General features: G+C 44.3%; 1 long non-coding RNA gene across 1 annotated transcript; it reads right to left on the reverse strand.

The window, feature by feature from the left end:
• Positions 1 to 1,469: 1,469 nt before the first annotated feature.
• Positions 1,470 to 2,633, reverse strand: LOC308057892. Its single transcript, XR_013925511.1, has 3 exons — positions 2,506 to 2,633; positions 1,942 to 2,232; positions 1,470 to 1,648 (listed from the first exon to the last, which is right to left on the reverse strand). It is a non-coding gene; the product is annotated as an uncharacterized lncRNA (long non-coding RNA).
• Between the last annotated feature and the right edge of the window lie 14,653 nt (positions 2,634 to 17,286).

Consider the following 17,286-nt stretch of genomic DNA (forward strand, 5'->3'; position numbering starts at 1 on the left):
TTTTTTACCTGTGAGACTTTTTTTACCCATGAGACATATTTTACCCCTGAGACTTATTTTACCCATGAGATTTTTACCTGCGGGAATTTTTTACCCATGAGACTTTTTCTACCTGTGCGACTTTTCTACCTGCTAGACTTTTTACCCGAATCTTTTTTTACCTCTGAGACTTTTTTTACCCATGACTTTTTTTACCCGTCAGACTTTTTTCACGTGAGACATTTTTTACCTATGGGACTTTTTACCTCTGAGACTTTTCACCCGTCAGATGTTTTTTAACCCGTGAGACTTTTTTTACCCCTGAGACTTATTTTACCCGTGAGACTTTTTACCTGTGGGAATTTTTTACCCATGAGACTTTTTCTACCTGTGAGACTTTTCTACCTGCTAGACTTTTTACCCGAATCTTTATTTACCTCTGAGACTTTTCTTACCCATGACTTTTTTACCCGGCAGACTTTTTTCACATGAGATATTTTTTTCATATGGGACTTTTTACCTCTGAGACTTTTTACCCATCAGATGTTTTTTAACCCGTGAGACTTTTTTTACCTGTGAGACTTTTTTTACCCCTGAGACTTATTTTACCCCTGAGACTATTTACCTGCGGGAATTTTTTACCCATGAGAGTTTTTCGACCTGTGCGACTTTTCTACCTGCTAGACATTTTACCCGAATCTTTTTTTACCTCTGAGACTTTTTTTACCTGTGAGACTTTTTTTACCCATGACTTTTTTTACCCGTCAGACTTTTTTCACGTGAGACATTTTTTACATATGGGACTTTCTACCTCTGAGACTTTTCCCCCGTCAGATGTTTTTTAACCCGTGAGACTTTTTTTACCCCTGAGACTTATTTTACCCCTGAGACTTATTTTACCCCTGAGACTTTTTACCTGCGGGAATTTTTTATCCATGAGTCTTTTTCTACCTGTGAGACTTTTCTACCTGCTAGACTTTTTACCCGAATCTTTTTTTACCTCTGAGACTTTTTTTACCTGTGAGACTTTTTTTACCCATGACTTTTTTACCCGGCAGACTTTTTTCACGTGAGATATTTTTTTCATATGGGACTTTTTACCTCTGAGACTTTTTACCCATGAGATGTTTTTTAACCCATGAGACTTTTTTTATCCCTGAGACTTATTTTACCTGTGAGACTTATTTTACCTGTGAGACTTATTTTGCCTCTGAGACTTTTTACCTGCGGGAATTTTTTACCCATGAGACTTTTTCTACCTGTGAGACTTTTCTACCTGCTAGACATTTTACCCGAATCTTTTTTTACCTCTGAGACTTTTTTAACCCATGAGACTTTTTTTACCCGTCAGACTTATTGTACCCATGAGACTTATTTTACCCCTGAGACTTATTTTACCCCTGAGATTTTTACATGCGGGAATATTCTACCCATGAGACTTTTTCTACCTGTGATTCTTTTCTACCTGCTAGACTTTTTACGCAAATCTTTTTTTACCCATGAGACTTATTTTACCCCTGAGAGTTTTTTTACCCATGAGACTTATTTTACCCCTGAGACTTTTTACCTGCGGGAATTTTTTACCCATGAGACTTTTTCTACCCATAAGACTTTTCTACCTGCTAGACTTTTTACCCGAATCTTTTTTTACCTCTGAGACTTTTTTTACCTGTGAGACTTTTTTTTACCCATGACTTTTTTTACCCGTCAGACTTTTTTCACGTGAGACATTTTTTACCTATGGGACTTTTTACCTCTGAGACGTTTTTTTGCCTGTGAGACTTTTTTCACCCGTGAGACTTTTTTTACCTGTGAGACTTTTTTTACCCATGAGACTTATTTTACCCGTGAGACTTATTTTACCCCTGAGATTTTTACCTGCGGGAATTTTTTACCCATGAGACTTTTTCTACCCATAAGACTTTTCTACCTGCTAGATTTTTTACCCGAATCTTTTTTTACCTGTGAGACTTTTTTTACCCATGACTTTTTTTACCCGTCAGACTTTTTTCCCGTGAGACATTTTTTACCTATGGGACTTTTTACCTCTGAGACTTTTTACCCGTCAGATGTTTTTTAACCCGTGAGACTTTTTTTACCCCTGAGACTTATTTTACCTGTGAGACTTATTTTACCCCTGAGACTTTTTACCTGCGGGAATTTTTTACCCATGAGACTTTTTCTACCCATAAGACTTTTCTACCTGCTAGACTTTTTACCCGAATCTTTTTTTACCTCTGAGACTTTTTTTACCTGTGAGACTTTTTTTACCCATGACTTTTTTTACCCGTCAGACTTTTTTCACGTGAGACATTTTTTACATATGGGACTTTTTGCCTCTGAGACGTTTTTTTGCCTGTGAGACTTTTTTCACCCGTGATACATTTTTACCTGTGAGACTTTTTTTACCCCTGAGACTTATTTTACCCCTGAGACTTATTTTACCCCTGAGATTTTTACATGCGGGAATTTTTTACCCATAAGACTTTTCTACCTGCTAGATTTTTTACCCGAATCTTTTTTTACCTGTGAGACTTTTTTTACCCATGACTTTTTTTACCCGTCAGACTTTTTTCCCGTGAGACATTTTTTACCTATGGGACTTTTTACCTCTGAGACTTTTTACCCGTCAGATGTTTTTTAACCCGTGAGACTTTTTTTACCCCTGAGACTTTTTACCTGCGGGAATTTTTTATCCATGAGTCTTTTTCTACCTGTGAGACTTTTCTACCTGCTAGACTTTTTACCCGAATCTTTTTTTACCTCTGAGACTTTTTTTACCTGTGAGACTTTTTTTACCCATGACTTTTTTACCCGGCAGACTTTTTTCACGTGAGATATTTTTTTCATATGGGACTTTTTACCTCTGAGACTTTTTACCCATGAGATGTTTTTTAACCCGTGAGACTTTTTTTATCCCTGAGACTTATTTTACCTGTGAGACTTATTTTACCTGTGAGACTTATTTTGCCTCTGAGACTTTTTACCTGCGGGAATTTTTTACCCATGAGACTTTTTCTACCTGTGAGACTTTTCTACCTGCTAGACATTTTACCCGAATCTTTTTTTACCTCTGAGACTTTTTTAACCCATGAGACTTTTTTTACCCGTCAGACTTATTGTACCCATGAGACTTATTTTACCCCTGAGACTTATTTTACCCCTGAGATTTTTACATGCGGGAATATTCTACCCATGAGACTTTTTCTACCTGTGATTCTTTTCTACCTGCTAGACTTTTTACGCAAATCTTTTTTTACCCATGAGACTTATTTTACCCCTGAGAGTTTTTTTACCCATGAGACTTATTTTACCCCTGAGACTTTTTACCTGCGGGAATTTTTTACCCATGAGACTTTTTCTACCCATAAGACTTTTCTACCTGCTAGACTTTTTACCCGAATCTTTTTTTACCTCTGAGACTTTTTTTACCTGTGAGACTTTTTTTTACCCATGACTTTTTTTACCCGTCAGACTTTTTTCACGTGAGACATTTTTTACCTATGGGACTTTTTACCTCTGAGACGTTTTTTTGCCTGTGAGACTTTTTTCACCCGTGAGACTTTTTTTACCTGTGAGACTTTTTTTACCCATGAGACTTATTTTACCCGTGAGACTTATTTTACCCCTGAGATTTTTTTTACCCATGAGACTTATTTTACCCCTGAGACTTTTTACCTGCGGGAATTTTTTACCCATGAGACTTTTTCTACCCATAAGACTTTTCTACCTGCTAGATTTTTTACCCGAATCTTTTTTTACCTCTGAGACTTTTTTTACCCATGACTTTTTTTACCCGTCAGACTTTTTTCCCGTGAGACATTTTTTACCTATGGGACTTTTTACCTCTGAGACTTTTTACCCGTCAGATGTTTTTTAACCCGTGAGACTTTTTTTACCTGTGAGACTTTTTTTACCTGTGAGACTTATTTTACCCCTGAGACCTATTTTACCCCTGAGATTTTTACCTGCGGGAATTTTTTACCCATGAGACTTTTTCTACCTGTGCGACTTTTCTACCTGCTAGACTTTTTACCCGAATCTTTTTTTACCTGTGAGACTTTTTTTACCCATGACTTTTTTTACCCGTCAGACTTTTTTCACGTGAGACATTTTTTACCTATGGGACTTTTTACCTCTGAGACTTTTCACCCGTCAGATGTTTTTTAACCCGTGAGACTTTTTTTACCCCTGAGACTTATTTTACCTGTGAGACTTATTTTATCCCTGAGACTTATTTTACCCCTGAGACTTTTTACCTGCGGGAATTTTTTACCCATGAGACTTTTTCTACCCATAAGACTTTTCTACCTGCTAGACTTTTTACCCGAATCTTTTTTTACCTCTGAGACTTTTTTTACCCATGACTTTTTTACCCGGCAGACTTTTTTCACTTGAGACATTTTTTTCATATGGGACTTTTTACCTCTGAGACTTTTTACCCGTCAGATGTTTTTTAACTCGTGAGACTTTTTTTACCCCTGAGACTTATTTTACCCCTGAGACTTATTTTACCCCTGAGACTTATTTTCCCCCTGAGACATTTTACCTGCGGGAATTTTTTACCCATGAGACTTTTTCTACCTGTGAGACTTTTCTACCTGCTAGACATTTTACCCGAATCTTTTTTTACCTGTGAGACTTTTTTTACCCATGACTTTTTTTACCCGTCAGACTTTTTTCCCGTGAGACATTTTTTACCTATGGGACTTTTTACCTCTGAGACTTTTCACCCGTCAGATGTTTTTTAACCCGTGAGACTTTTTTTACCTGTGAGACTTTTTTTACCTGTGAGACTTATTTTACCCCTGAGACTTATTTTACCCCTGAGACTTTTTACCTGTGGGAATTTTTTACCCATGAGACTTTTTCGACCTGTGCGACTTTTCTACCTGCTAGACTTTTTACTCAAATCTTTTTTTACCCATGAGACTTATTTTACCCCTGAGAGTTTTTTTACCCATGAGACTTATTTTACCCCTGAGACTTTTTACCTGCGGGAATTTTTTACCCATGAGACTTTTTCTACCCATAAGACTTTTCTACCTGCTAGACTTTTTACCCGAATCTTTTTTTACCTATGAGACTTTTTTTACCTGTGAGACTTTTTTTTAACCATGACTTTTTTTACCCGTCAGACTTTTTTCCCGTGAGACATTTTTTACCTATGGGACTTTTTTCCTCTGAGACGTTTTTTTGCCTGTGAGACTTTTTTCACCCGTGATACTTTTTTTACCTGTGAGACTTTTTTTACCCATGAGACATATTTTACCCCTGAGACTTATTTTACCCCTGAGATTTTTACCTGCGGGAATTTTTTACCCATGAGACTTTTTCTACCTGTGCGACTTTTCTACCTGCTAGACTTTTTACCCGAATCTTTTTTTACCTGTGAGACTTATTTTACCCCTGAGACTTATTTTACCCATGAGACTTATTTTACCCCTGAGACTTTTTACCTGCGGGAATTTTTTACCCATGAGACTTTTTCTACCCATAAGACTTTTCTACCTGCTAGACTTTTTACCCGAATCATTTTTTACCTCTGAGACTTTTTTTACCTGTGAGACTTTTTTTTACCCATGACTTTTTTTACCCGTCAGACTTTTTTCCCGTTAGACATTTTTTAACTATGGGACTTTTTGCCTCTGAGACGTTTTTTTGCCTGTGAGACTTTTTTCACCCGTGATACTTTTTTTACCTGTGAGACTTTTTTTACCCCTGAGACCTATTTTACCCCTGAGATTTTTACCTGCGGGAATTTTTTACCCATGAGACTTTTTCTACCTGTGCAACTTTTTTACCTGCTAGACTTTTTACCCGAATCTTTTTTTACCTGTGAGACTTTTTTTACCCATGACTTTTTTTACCCGTCAGACTTTTTTCACGTGAGACATTTTTTACCTATGGGACTTTTTACCTCTGAGACTTTTCACCCGTCAGATGTTTTTTAACCCGTGAGACTTTTTTTACCCCTGAGACTTATTTTACCTGTGAGACTTATTTTATCCCTGAGACTTATTTTACCCCTGAGACTTTTTACCTGCGGGAATTTTTTACCCATGAGACTTTTTCTACCCATAAGACTTTTCTACCTGCTAGACTTTTTACCCGAATCTTTTTTTACCTCTGAGACTTTTTTTACCCATGACTTTTTTACCCGGCAGACTTTTTTCACTTGAGACATTTTTTTCATATGGGACTTTTTACCTCTGAGACTTTTTACCCGTCAGATGTTTTTTAACTCGTGAGACTTTTTTTACCCCTGAGACTTATTTTACCCCTGAGACTTATTTTACCCCTGAGACTTATTTTCCCCCTGAGACATTTTACCTGCGGGAATTTTTTACCCATGAGACTTTTTCTACCTGTGAGACTTTTCTACCTGCTAGACATTTTACCCGAATCTTTTTTTACCTGTGAGACTTTTTTTACCCATGACTTTTTTTACCCGTCAGACTTTTTTCCCGTGAGACATTTTTTACCTATGGGACTTTTTACCTCTGAGACTTTTCACCCGTCAGATGTTTTTTAACCCGTGAGACTTTTTTTACCTGTGAGACTTTTTTTACCTGTGAGACTTATTTTACCCCTGAGACTTATTTTACCCCTGAGACTTTTTACCTGTGGGAATTTTTTACCCATGAGACTTTTTCGACCTGTGCGACTTTTCTACCTGCTAGACTTTTTACTCAAATCTTTTTTTACCCATGAGACTTATTTTACCCCTGAGAGTTTTTTTACCCATGAGACTTATTTTACCCCTGAGACTTTTTACCTGCGGGAATTTTTTACCCATGAGACTTTTTCTACCCATAAGACTTTTCTACCTGCTAGACTTTTTACCCGAATCTTTTTTTACCTCTGAGACTTTTTTTACCTGTGAGACTTTTTTTTAACCATGACTTTTTTTACCCGTCAGACTTTTTTCCCGTGAGACATTTTTTACCTATGGGACTTTTTGCCTCTGAGACGTTTTTTTGCCTGTGAGACTTTTTTCACCCGTGATACTTTTTTTACCTGTGAGACTTTTTTTACCCATGAGACATATTTTACCCCTGAGACTTATTTTACCCCTGAGATTTTTACCTGCGGGAATTTTTTACCCATGAGACTTTTTCTACCTGTGCGACTTTTCTACCTGCTAGACTTTTTACCCGAATCTTTTTTTACCTGTGAGACTTATTTTACCCCTGAGACTTATTTTACCCCTGAGACTTATTTTACCCCTGAGACTTTTTACCTGCGGGAATTTTTTACCCATGAGACTTTTTCTACCCATAAGACTTTTCTACCTGCTAGACTTTTTACCCGAATCATTTTTTACCTCTGAGACTTTTTTTACCTGTGAGACTTTTTTTTACCCATGACTTTTTTTACCCGTCAGACTTTTTTCCCGTGAGACATTTTTTACCTATGGGACTTTTTGCCTCTGAGACGTTTTTTTGCCTGTGAGACTTTTTTCACCCGTGATACTTTTTTTACCTGTGAGACTTTTTTTACCCCTGAGACCTATTTTACCCCTGAGATTTTTACCTGCGGGAATTTTTTACCCATGAGACTTTTTCTACCTGTGCGACTTTTCTACCTGCTAGACTTTTTACCCGAATCTTTTTTTACCTGTGAGACTTTTTTTACCCATGACTTTTTTTACCCGTCAGACTTTTTTCACGTGAGACATTTTTTACCTATGGGACTTTTTACCTCTGAGACTTTTCACCCGTCAGATGTTTTTTAACCCGTGAGACTTTTTTTACCCCTGAGACTTATTTTACCTGTGAGACTTATTTTATCCCTGAGACTTATTTTACCCCTGAGACTTTTTACCTGCGGGAATTTTTTACCCATGAGACTTTTTCTACCCATAAGACTTTTCTACCTGCTAGACTTTTTACCCAAATCTTTTTTTACCTCTGAGACTTTTTTTACCCATGACTTTTTTACCCGGCAGACTTTTTTCACTTGAGACATTTTTTTCATATGGGACTTTTTACCTCTGAGACTTTTTACCCGTCAGATGTTTTTTAACTCGTGAGACTTTTTTTACCCCTGAGACTTATTTTACCCCTGAGACGTATTTTACCCCTGAGACTTATTTTCCCCCTGAGACATTTTACCTGCGGGAATTTTTTACCCATGAGACTTTTTCTACCTGTGAGACTTTTCTACCTGCTAGACATTTTACCCGAATCTTTTTTTACCTCTGATACTTCTTTTACCTGTGAGACTCACACTCACACTCACCCTCACACTTACCCTAACCCTAACCCTCACACTCACACTCACCCTCACTCTCACCCTCACCCTCAAACTCACACTCACACTCACCCTCACATTCACCCTCACCCTCGCACTCACCCTCACCCTCACACTCACACTCACCCTCACACTCACCCTCACACTCACACTCACACTCACCCTAACCCTAACCCTAACCCTCACACTCACACTCACCCTCACACTCACCCTCACACTCACCCTCACCCTCAAACTCACACTCACAGTCACACTCACCCTCACCCTCACCAACACACTCACACTCACCCTCACCCTCACACTCACCGTCACCTCACACTCACCCTCACCCTCACACTCACCGTCACCTCACACTCACCCTCACCCTCACCCTCACACTCGCCCTTAAACTCAACCTAACCCTAACACTAACCGTCACCCTCACCCTCACCCTCACACTCACACTCACACTCACACTCACACTCACACTCACACAGTCACCCTCACACTCACCCTCACACTCACAATCACCCTCACCCTCACCCTCAAACTCACCCTAACTCTAACCCTCACACTCACACTCACCCTCACACTCACCCTCACACTCACCCTCACACTCACCCTAACCCTAACCCTCACACTGACACTCACACTCACCCTCACATACACACTCACCCTCACCCTCACCCTCACCCTCACCCTCACACTCACAATCACCCTCACACTCACCCACACCCTCACACGAACCCTCACACTCACACTCACCCTCACACTCACCCTCACACTCACCCTCACCTTCACACTCACACTCCCCCTCACACTCACCCTCACCCTAACCCTCACCCTCACACACACACTCACACTCACACTCACTACTCACCCTCACACTCACCCTAACCCTCACCCTCACACTCATCCTCACACTCACACTCACACACATACTCACACTCACCCTCACACTACACACTAACCCTAAACCTAACCGTCACACTCACACTCACCCTCACACTCACACTCACACTCACCCTCACACTCACTCTCACACTCACACTCACACTCAACCTCACACTCACCCTAACCCTAACCCTCACATTCAAACTTACCGTCACCCTCACACTCAAACTCACACTCACCCTCACACTCACACTCACCCTCACACTCACACTCACCCTCACCCTCACCCTCACACTCACCCTCACCCTCACCCTCACCCTCACACTCACACTCACCCTCACACTCACCCTCACCTCACACTCACCCTCACACTTACACTCACACTCACACTCACCCTCACACTCACACTCACACTCACAATCACCCTAACCCTAACCCTCACACTCACACTCACACTCACTCTCACATTCACACTCATCCTCACACTCACACTCACACTCACCCTCACCCTCACACTCACACTCAGACTCACCCTAACCCTAACCCTAACCCTCACACTCACCCTCACACTCACACTCACCCTCACACTCACACTCACCCTCACACTCACACTCACACTCACACTCACACTCACTCTCACACTAACATTCACCCTCACACTCACCCTCACACTCACACTCACAATTACCGTCACCCTCACACTCACACTCACCCTCACCCTCACACTCACCCTCACCCTCACACTCACACTCACACTCACACTCACCCTCACCCTCACACTCACCCTCCCCCTCACACTCACACTCACACTCACCCTCACCCTCTCCCTCACACTCACCCTCACACTCACCCTCACACTACAATCACACTCACCCTCACCCTCACACTCATCCTAACCCTAACCCTAACCCTCAAACTCACCCTCACACTCACCCTCACACTCACACTCAAACTCACATACACACTCAAACTCACACTCACACTCATACTCACACTCACACTCACCCTCACCCTTACACTCACACTCACACACACACTCACACTCACATTCACCCTCACCCTCACCCTCACACTCACACTCACACTCACCCTCACCCTCACAATCACACTCACACTCACCCTCATCCTCACATTCACCCTCAAACTCACCCTCACACTCACACTCACACTCACCCTCACACTCACACTCACACTCACCCTAACCCTAACCCTCACACTCACACTCACCCTCACTCTCACCCTCACCCTCAAACTCACACTCACACTCACCCTCACATTCACCCTCACCCTCACACTCACCCTCACCCTCACACTCACACTCACCCTCACACTCACCCTCACACTCACACTCACACTCACCCTAACCCTAACCCTAACCCTCACACTCACACTCACCCTCACACTCACCCTCACACTCACCCTCACCCTCAAACTCACACTCACAGTCACACTCACCCTCACCCTCACCAACACACTCACACTCACCCTCACCCTCACACTCACCGTCACCTCACACTCACCCTCACCCTCACACTCACCGTCACCTCACACTCACCCTCACCCTCACCCTCACACTCGCCCTTAAACTCACCCTAACCCTAACACTAACCGTCACCCTCACCCTCACCCTCACCCTCACCCTCACCCTCACACTCACACTCACACTCACACTCACACAATCACCCTCACACTCACCCTCACACTCACAATCACCCTCACCCTCACCCTCAAACTCACCCTAACTCTAACCCTCACACTCACACTCACCCTCACACTCACCCTCACCCTCACACTCACACTCACAATCACCCTCACACTCACCCACACCCTCACACGAACCCTCACACTCACACTCACCCTCACACTCACCCTCACACTCACCCTCACCCTCACACTCACACTCCCCCTCACACTCACCCTCACCCTAACCCTCACCCTCACACACACACTCACACTCACACTCACTACTCACCCTCACACTCACCCTAACCCTCACCCTCACACTCATCCTCACACTCACACTCACACACATACTCACACTCACCCTCACACTACACACTAACCCTAAACCTAACCCTCACACTCACACTCACCCTCACACTCACACTCACACTCACCCTCACACTCAATCTCACACTCACACTCACACTCAACCTCACACTCACCCTAACCCTAACCCTCACATTCAAACTTACCGTCACCCTCACACTCAAACTCACACTCACCCTCACACTCACACTCACCCTCACACTCACACTCACCCTCACCCTCACCCTCACACTCACACTCACCCTCACCCTCACCCTCACACTCACACTCACCCTCACACTCACCCTCACCTCACACTCACCCTCACACTTACACTCACACTCACCCTCACCCTCACACTCACACTCACACTCACACTCACCCTCACACTCACACTCACACTCACAATCACCCTAACCCTAACCCTCACACTCACACTCACACTCACTCTCACATTCACACTCATCCTCACACTCACACTCACACTCACCCTCACCCTCACACTCACACTCAGACTCACCCTAACCCTAACCCTAACCCTCACACTCACCCTAACCCTCACACTCACCCTCACACTCACACTCACCCTCACACTCACACTCACTCTCACACTAACATTCACCCTCACACTCACCCTAACCCTCACACTCACAATTACCGTCACCCTCACACTCACACTCACCCTCACCCTCACACTCACCCTCACCCTCACACTCACACTCAAACTCACACTCACACTCACCCTCACACTCACCCTCCCCCTCACACTCACACTCACACTCACCCTCATCCTCACATTCACCCTCACCCTCACACTCACACTCACACTCACCCTCACCCTCACCCTCACACTCACACTCACCCTAACCCTAACCCTCACACTCACACTCACCCTAACCCTCACACTCACACTCACACTCACACTCACACTCACCCTAACACTCACCCTCACACTCAAATTCACACTCACAGTCACACTCACCCTCACACTCACCCTCACCCTCTCCCTCCCACTCACACTCACACTCACCCTCACACTCACCGTAAAACTCACACTCACACTCACACTCACCTTCACACTCACCCTCACGCTCACACTCACCCTCACACTCACCCTCACACTCATCTTCACACTCACACTCACTCTCACACTCACGCTGACCCTAAACCTAACCCTCACACTCAAGCTCAATACACTCACACTCACTCTCCCCCTCACACTCACACTCACACTCAAACTCCCCCTCACACTCACACTCACACTCACACTCACACTCACACTCACCCTCACACTCACCCTAACCCTCACCCTCACACTCACACTCACACTCATCCTCACACTCACACTCACCCTCACACTCACCCTCACCCTCACACTCAAACTCAATACACTCACACTCACTCTCACCCTCACACTCACACTCACACTCAAACTCCCCCTCACACTCACACTCACACTCACACTCACACTCATACTCACACTCACCCTCACACTCACGCTGACCCTAAACCTAACCCTCACACTCAAACTCAATACACTCACACTCACTCTCACCCTCACACTCACACTCACACTCAAACTCCCCCTCACACTCACACTCACACTCACACTCACCCTCACACTCACCCTCACACTCACCCTAACCCTCACCCTCACACTCACACTCACACTCATCCTCACACTCACACTCACCCTCACACTCACCCTCACCCTAACACTCACACTCACCCTCACACTCACCCTCACCCTCACACTCACACTCACACTCACCCTCACACTCACTCTCACCCTCACACTCACACTCACCCTAACCCTAGTCCTAACCCTCACCCTCACACTCACCCTCACACTCACACGACCACTCACACTCGTGGTGTCTTTCAGCTGCCTTGCGGAGCAATGTAAAAACTACCAGAGAACTCCTTGCTGGCACCTTCCCCGGTGGAGTTGTGCATGGGGTGTGTTTGGAACGTTTTGTCACTGGCCGACTCCAAAAGTCAGCGATTCCCCATCTCAGCCCAGAAAGCAGGTAGAACAACTTTTGTGGTGTCTTTCAGCTGCCTAGCGGAGCAATGTAAAAACTACCAGAGAACTCCTTGCTGGCACCTTCCCCGGTGGAGTTGTGCATGGGGTGTGTTTGCAACATTTTGTCACCGGCCGACTCCAAAAGTCAGCGGTTCCCCATCTCAGCCCAGAAAGCAGGTAAAACAACTTTTGTGGTGTCTTTCAGCTGCCTAGCGGAGCAATGTAAAAACTACCAGAGAACTCCTTGCTGGCACCTTCCCCGGTGGAGTTGTGCATGGGGGGTGTTTGGAACGTTTTGTCACCAGCCGACTCCAAAAGTCAGCGGTTCCCCATCTCAGCCCAGAAAGCAGGTAGAACAACTTTTGTGGTGTCTTTCAGCTGGCTACCGGGGCAGTGGAAGAACTACCAACAGAACTCCTTTCTGGCACCTTCCCCGCTGGAGTTGTGCATGGGGTGTGTTTGGAACATTTTGTCACCAGCCGACTCCAAAAGTCAGCGATTCCCCATCACAGCCCAGCAAGCAGGTAGAACCACTTTTGTGGTGTCTTTCAGCTGGCTACCGGGGCAGTGGAAGAACAACCAACAGAACTCCTTTCTGGCACCTTCCCCGCTGGAGTTGTGCATGGGGTGTGTTTGGAACATTTTGTCACCAGCCGACTCCAAAAGTCAGCGATTGCCCATCTCAGCCCAGTAAGCAGGTAGAATCACTTTTGTGGTGTCTTTCAGCTGGCTACCGGGGCAGTGGAAGAACAACCAACAGAACTCCTTTCTGGCACCTTCCCCGCTGGAGTTGTGCATGGGGTGTGTTTGGAACATTTTGTCACCAGCCGACTCCAAAAGTCAGCGATTCCCCATCTCAGCCCAGAAAGCAGGTAGAACCATTTTTGTGGTGTCTTTCAGCTGGCTACCGGGGCAGTGGAAGAACTACCAACAGAACTCCTTTCTGGCACCTTCCCCGGTGGAGTTGTGCATGGGGTGTGTTTGGAACATTTTGTCACCAGCCGACTCCCAAACTCAGCGATTCCCCATCTCAGCCCAGCAAGCAGGTAGAACCACTTTTGTGGTGTCTTTCAGCTGGCTACCGGGCCAGTGGAAGAACAAGCAACGGAATTCCTTTCTGCAATGCAGGAGCGGTCTGCAAACTAGGACCGTGCATGGCAATCAGTTAGCTGAGGGGAATGTGCTCGAGCTTGTAGGTCACGAACCCTGGGAGGACGAGGAGTGTGAATAGACACAACAATTAACATGATGAGGCATGTTTACAGAGCACAGGGGAGTGGGAGACGGATGGCGCCAAGGAAAGATAACACCTTGCAGTTAATTGATGGTAGTTAACCACCAATCAGGGATTGCCTAGTATGCAAGGCTTAGCTTCAAGAACCAATCTGTTTAAAACGCGCAGCTTCTGAAAGTCTATAAAACCTCGTGCTTCTGTACAATAAATTGACATTTGCTTGCATCAAGCTGCGTCCCGTCTCTTCATTCGCCGCAAATTGGTGACCCCGACGTGATGCGTTTAAGGATCTAACGTGAAGGGCTCTCGAATCGCCTGACTGAGCGACATGCAGCGCGTCCCACAGAACTTTGAATGATCTGCTGAAAGGAAGCAGGAGCCGGCCAGAAATCCCTCCGGAGCTGAGAGGTGAGCTGTGGGAAATCCGTAATGGGGAATCAGGCTTCGTCCCCAGAAAGAGACGTATATGGACTCATGAAGGGTCTTCTAGTCAGATCAGGGAGTCCGTGCCTCAGTTTCCTCAAATGGTGACCCCTATGGTGGTGTTCCGAAGCCTTGGAAGAATAAGGACGGAGCTGGTCGATAAAAAAGACAGCTCGTGAAGAGGGCTGTGTTCCGGAGGAGACGGCTTGGCTGAACGGTCGTCTTGCTGTCTGGACCAGGCGGGCAACCTAAACCCCGAGGATAACACCTGTATGCATCGAGACAGGTGAGCAGCCAAAAAACTTTAGAGACTTTGAAAGAATGAAAGTGTGTACATACAGCAGCCGATTGTATGATGCTGCCGCGGAGGGGAACTCCGTGTCGGGAATGCATTTAGCACCTTGGTGGCAAATTCTGACTACTCTTTGCCAAGTGTGGACTAATTCTACTAACGGTGCTAAACCAGAGGAAGCTGTAAATTCCACTGACAGCGCGACTCTTCTCAAGACGCCGTCAGCGATGGCGATTCTGTCCACACCTCCTCTGCCCCCAAAGCTTCTGTCACTGATGGCAGTGACCCTCACAACACAGGACCAAGCACGGGAACAGGGCAACTCGGACAATGATTTTATTGACACTGATAAACCTTTTGATCCAGGTCCTATAGATCTGGAAAAGGGGCTAGACCTTTCCCCCACCCCCTTGTCTCTCCTGATGCATTGATTGTATTTTTGGGGAGGGTGAAAGGGAGTCTGAGGGATTGGTGACAGGAATGCAAGTGGGAAACACGTCAGTGATGGGTTTTGGGAGTCGCTATGGCATGTTCAGTATTTTGTCAGACAAATCAACCTCCAGAGTGGCAGCCTGTGCAATACGAGGCTGTTAAAGAGTTAAGCAAAGCAGTGCGGGAAGGGAGGATTCATGATACATTTGCTATGTCCCTTCTTGAAGTGATGGCAGAGCCTTATACGCTCACACTGCATGATTGGAAGTTATTGCTTTGTATGGTACTAACTGATACAGTATATGATGTGGTTATCTGATTTTTGTGAGCTATGTATAGTGGCCTTGATTGAAAACCTTAATCGGGGAATTGCTGTTAACTATGAGCAGTTGGCTGGAGAAAATTAATTGTGCCGATTCTGTGACTCAGGCAAGGTATCCCAGGGACAACTGTTTGCAAATGAATGAGACGGCTATTAAGGCAGTCCGGATGCGGGAGTCTTGCCACAGTCTTGCAGGGTCCTAGAGAGTCACTAACTGTAATACTAACTTGATTGATTGGCTTCAGAATATTTTGCAACAAGTCGAACATCAGGAAGCTCAAGGGTTGCTTTTAAAACAACTAGCTGTGATAATGCCAATGAAAATTGTAAATGGGCAACTTTCACAATCGCAACCCCAACATGTGTCAAATGATTGTAACGCAGAACTCGGAGAAGACTGTAATTCTCAGGCTGAGTTCTGGAATGCAGCATAACAGATTTTTGCTTCTCTAATCTCTTCTGTAAGAACAGTACACGCTTTTAACTTGCTTAGTAAATTAGGCTGCTAGCTTGCTAAACAAAGTAATACTACAAATACTGTTCTTTTTTTTTCTGGCTTATTAACAGATGTTGATTCTGTCCATCATATGTTGCTACAGAACCGAGTTGCTATTGATTTTTATTATTAGCACAGGGACACAAGTGTGAAGACTTTGATAGGATGTGTTACGTGAATCTGAGTGACCACTGTGAATTAATTTACAAAAGTATACAAAACTCAAAAGCCTTAAAACAAAGATCTGCAACAGAGCCAGGGGCGGGATGCCTTTGGTCTCTTCTCACGGCTGGGAAACTTTGGGCCATGACTCAAAAGTATTACAGGATTTATTATAATTATCTTTAACCACCTTATTGATGTTTGCCTTATGTCTCCCATGCTTTTTTTTTCCTGTATTCAGTGTTTAGTTGATTGTAACGTAAAGCAGGTCATGGTCACCCAGCTACATACACCCTTTGCCTCCTTGCAACTAACAAGCAATAAAGGGGAGGATAGAGAATGTCTGAAGAGATATACAGGAGAGGAAAATGGGGAATGGCTGACCTAACAAGAGATGAGAGAACAGCTAGGTATTGTGAAGGAGAATAGGAAAGATAAACATGGTTATCTAGTGTTTAATAGGTGTCTGCATGCTTGTAGTGATATATAGCTGTGTAACTGCATGAATGATTTCTGCCCTGAGCCTGGTGGCGCATACAGCTGCGGTTTGTGTCCTGGCTCAGAGATGTAAATAGGGGCTTCTTTGTTACGGTAAAAGTGTTTCTCTTTGCATAAAAAAGAGAGGGAATGAAGGGAATGACCCCAGAGGTATGTTCAGAGAAGGCATGCTATGTTTCGAACTTTTTGACTGAACCAGTTCTTGTTTGGTGTGCCCTTCCACCTACGTATAATGTTAATCCAAAAGATGATACTGTTTACACTT

Source organism: Falco punctatus (assembly GCF_963210335.1).
Source record: "Falco punctatus genome assembly, contig: scaffold_31, whole genome shotgun sequence".
NCBI lineage: Eukaryota > Metazoa > Chordata > Aves > Falconiformes > Falconidae > Falco > Falco punctatus.